We start from the raw sequence: 4964 nt of genomic DNA, 5'->3' as shown, positions 1-4964 counted from the left end.
GCGTAGGGCAGCGGGTCGAGCCCGGCGGCTCCCTTCCTCTTCCTCATCCTCCGTGCGGCCTCCTGATGCTTCGTCCCACTGCGCATGTGCTCCTTCGGCCGGTGAAAACTTAGGTACCATGTCCTAACCCTAACCCCACCTGTGCACTCTTTTCTCTTCTGCCCCCTTCCCTACAGTTCGATATTTGCGATTCTCTACTCTTTGATTCATACCTCTTGTAGGGTTAGGATTTTTGAGCCAATTTGAGGTATGATATGTTCGTTCTAGGGTTACCAAGAGGAGTTCCCTGATGTTTAGAAACTGTGCTTTCTTACCTCTTCTAGGGTTAGGATTGGGACCTCAGCTTTAGATGTGCTCTTGCCGCTTCATAATGTTAGGATTTGAGCCCAGCTTTAGATATGACGTAGACATGTTTGTTCTAGGGTTACTAAGAGGGAGTTCCCTGGTAAATTTAGCATTGTTTTGCTCTTGCCCTCTTTTAGGTTTGGTCGTAAGATGGAGTGGTAAAGAATTTTATAGATCCATTCATATGCGCAACCTACAATGCTTAATTATTACTTTCTTTGCAGGTTTTATGTAGTTGGGATAAATTATTCTTCATTTGGCTAAGATATGGTGCTCTGGTATGCTCTATGACTTCCATACGCTTTTGATCAATGGTATTACATTTATGTTTTTTTTTAATTTGGCATATGATTGATAGTCGAGAGTTTCAAATTATTTTTTTTAATATAACAAGACTACTACGCCTATTAAACAAGGGGTTCTTCCTATTATAATATTTTGTTCATTTATTGTGGCAGTTCGATCTCTAAAATAGATTAAACACACTGTTGTGCCTTGTGCCTCTCTAATTGAATCATGGTGCTCATATTTTCTACTCTATGTTCGTACCTAAATGTTGATCCCGGTGCTCATATTTTCTAAACTATGTTGGTACCTAAATGTCTAATTGATCAACTACATCAAACCAATCTACCGCTGCATCTCGATTCAATGGTGCTCCTCCGAGCAGGAGCACCGTCCACGTCGCCCAAAATATTTTCGACCATTGGATTTTCGATTGGACGGTCTAGATTTGTTGAAGCGGCTTCCCAGCGAAGTTGCTTCTCGTCCTGCTTCTCATCTTATCTTCGGCTTCTCTTCCGCTTCTCTAGCTTCTTATCCGAATCCGATTAAATAAATATATAAACGGCTTCTACTTCTCTATCCAGATTATTCTTTACTCTTCTTCCCTCTCCCGGTCCGTCTCTCTCCACGGACGCGGTCATGGGCGACTGTGCCGACCGCGCAGGCCGGTGTGGCGACGGCGTCCTCTTCCTCCCCACGCTGTCCTCTTCCTCCCTTCTCCCACGGCATGCCCTCCTCCTCTCTCTCTCCCTGTCTCTTTGCTCGCTACCTCTCCCACCACGGTCACTGGCAACGGCCGCCGCTTGCATGCGAGCGGGAGCCGCGCCTCTCCCACCTCCATCCCGCCGGCGTGGCTGCTTTCTGGCGGCGCCTCTCCGATCTCCATCCCGCCGGCGTCGCTTCTTCCTAGCACCGCCTCCTCCTCCTCCCTCTTATCCGCGTGTCCTGTTGTGCTACAGGAAACCCTAGGTATGTCTTGATTTGTTAATTTGTACAATTGAGTTGTGCTGCTTTTTTACATGGGAGGCCTGCGACGTGAACTAGGTGAAGATACATTGTCTCTTTTTACCGTACAGATCCTCGCAGAAACACACATCCACGTCACCCTAAATGTTGTTTTCGGCTATGGGATCTTCGATTGGATGGGTGCGGTGTGCTGTGTTGTTCAGTGAATCCCTAGCAGCCATTTTTTTGTACCTGATTTGTTTAGGTTGATTACCTGTTTTATGTAGATTGGATTTGATTCGATTACTATTTCAACCTGTTTTATTTAGGTTGGATTCAGTGATTTCTCCACTATTTAAGGAGGTCTGTTTGTTTACCTAACAATTTAACTTATTCTGCCTATTTATTATTGTGTATGCAGCTCACATGTAGATAAATTGTGATGTGCCGTGTAGGCACAATATGAATCCTTTATGTGTAGGTATCTTTCTTACATCCCTCCTCCTTCTGTTATTATTTGTTTCCTTTTCCTTATTCACAATGTTATTTCTGGTTATGTGTTACACAATAGTTATTATTTCTACATATTTCTTTCAGATTTTAGCTAGGCTCATATTTCTTTTAGATTTCAGTTAGGCCTCCTTAAAGAGATGTATTTTCCTTCCTTTGTTTTAAGTGTACGCTTCATCTAACTCAGACTATAAGCTCTCCTTTACATTTTAGCTACTCTGCTCAAACAAGGTATATGTATATATAGTGGTTCTTTGAATATATGGTACCATCTATAATTCTAAAATATCTGAGTCTAAGTACATTTCACACTATGAGAATGAGAAGCAATTTCAAGCCCAGGCAATTTCAATAATTACTGGTCCTACACACAAAACAAGATTCAACTCCAATCGATCAGCTATTTAGTCCACTGCATTTGCTTTAAAAAGTTGGGACTCTTATCTATGATTGTCTCCATAACACAGCTTTTTATTATTGGACCACAAACATTATTTCTATAGTTCTTTTCGTACAAATCAGTTCGTTATGTTAATGAAGGTCAATGTCGTCGTGTTCATATTTTCAGGTTCATCAAGTGCCTGGGCAGCACAGGTAAAAAATATTCAGCACATATTTTCAGGTTTATTCCTATCATATTGTCTCAAATTGGTTAGTTCATGGTTTCATCTGTGATTTGTATTTATTGTGGTGGGTTCAAGTTTGATTTCATACCTGTTCAATATTAAGAATAGAGCTTTGCCGTTGGTACAGTTTTACAGTGGACAGAGTTTTCCTCAGAGAGTCAAAATTCATAGTATTGGAGTGAGTTCGTAACAAATCTTTTTGTAGGATTGGCACTGCGGATAAAGTCGAAGGAACTACCTGTTGCCTTGCCACGCTTTGGTCTAGTATATTTTTCCCTACCTGCAAATACTATTAGAATTCATATATAATCAGCATATCTTTTTAGCTACCAATAATGCATATCGTTTAGTACCAAATGTTTAAAACTCACAACTACCGATGAATTGGTTGTAGTTCATTTGAAGATTGGTTGTTCCTTTACAACGGCAAGACCAATATAGATTAAGCTATTGTCATTACTGCATGTCATGGTAGAAACCCTGCTTGGAGATTTTTTTCTACATGCTTAGATTATTAGCTCGTTTTGTTGTTCCTCCAAATTAACTAAATCTACAATAAAAACACTTGCTTACATGATGCTGCTATGAATGAAAAATTGGATCATCAACCAATCAGCTTCCATCTTCTTGAGAAGCAGTCTATTCCAATTGGACCGTTTCAATGCTTGACTATGGTCCCAACAATGACTATGCACAGGCGTGTTGGTTTAAACAATGAATCTAGATAAAAAGTTCCTCTCCATCTATTGTAGTGTTCATAGACATGACCTAATGCTAAATGTTGTACATGTTTAACATAAAAAACATTCATATTTGTGATTCCTTCAAACTAACAGGTTCTCTTCTTATTTCTATTTTACAGCTTACCATGCTGCCCACAGTTAGGCCACAACACTTTATGGCAGTCTGCATTCCTGATTTTGAGCAAAAAATTCTGTTCTTTCTACAGTGTATGTTCTTTGTGTACTAAGACAGATATTTGTACACACACATGAGTGGGAACCAACACAATAAAAAAACAGGTGATGAGGGGAACCAACACAACAAAAAAGCAGGTGACGAGGATAACGACAACTTAGAGTTGATTCCTACTTAGAGTTGTACACTGATTTTTTTTTGTAAGATTGACTCTATAGAGAAACATTTGATATCCCTTTCATGCTACGGTTAATGTTCCTATTAGTTCAGGTAAGGTAAATGCTGCTATTAGTTTCAGTTAATAAGTTTTGAGTTCATTCTTATTTTCTATGTTGGGGTGTAGCGGTTTCATGGGCAAGTTAGCTGCTTCCCGTCTTTTAGGTAAGAAGAACAGCAATATTAGTCAAATCCTTTGATTTGGTTGCAGCTGGTTTCTTTTCCCTTGGCCGTGACTAACTGCAGCTAAGAGCTTTGAACCTCTGCCTAGCAGTTTTTTTGTGTGTTTTGTACTTACAGTTTGGTTCAGCTTTCAAAAACTCTGTTCAGTAACTAAATAGAAGTAAAATATTCAGTCCTGTGATGTAGTTGGGATGGTGCATCAGGATGCTTAAAATTGTGAAGGTCACTTTCATGCAATAGTGAATACTTTATTATGTTTTTTGAGTCTCAGTGTTTCAATATTTTTGTGTCAGTACAGATTCTGCTTTATTACTATTAAATCACATATACTCAGTTTCACTATTCTCTGTCTGTCAGCAGTACATCAACCCGGTTTTCTTGATTAGCAGCTAGAACAAGTATTCAAGTGACTAGGTTCAGAAAAAAATGGAATGAGCTATCTCAGCATGTTAGTTTTTCAGTACTTTTGATCTCTAATTCTTTGTGTACATAAGTAAATAATTTTAGTAATTGACATCTCAGTTTTGTCAGTATGGTACCTTTTGCAAGTTGTAACCGTATGATTTTTTAAATATCCAAGTGTACATGGAGCTCATCACGTGAACTTGAACATCAGCGTGACCATAACAATGTATTTTCCATTAATGTTGATTATTCTATCTTTCATTTCATTTGTACCTCTTTTATTCAAATGAGTATTTACTTAGTTTTTGCAAGATTTTCTCTCTGCTGCACATATAAAGCTGATGGTGGAATTGTTGCTACACGTGAGGAGGTCGCATATTTGATTAGATCTGGTTGTCGATTGTTGTAATTTCATTCACTCTTTATTGTTTTATTTTTCTATAAATTCTGGGTGTAATTGCCTTTCTTTATCTACCAGATTTTGCTCTGCTTTCAGGAAACTAGGAGTCATGTAATGATTGGATATAAATC

This window comes from Miscanthus floridulus, unplaced genomic scaffold (assembly GCF_019320115.1).
Source record: "Miscanthus floridulus cultivar M001 unplaced genomic scaffold, ASM1932011v1 fs_721_1_2, whole genome shotgun sequence".
Classification (NCBI taxonomy): domain Eukaryota; kingdom Viridiplantae; phylum Streptophyta; class Magnoliopsida; order Poales; family Poaceae; genus Miscanthus; species Miscanthus floridulus.
Note: the sequence above shows the minus strand (reverse complement) of the source record.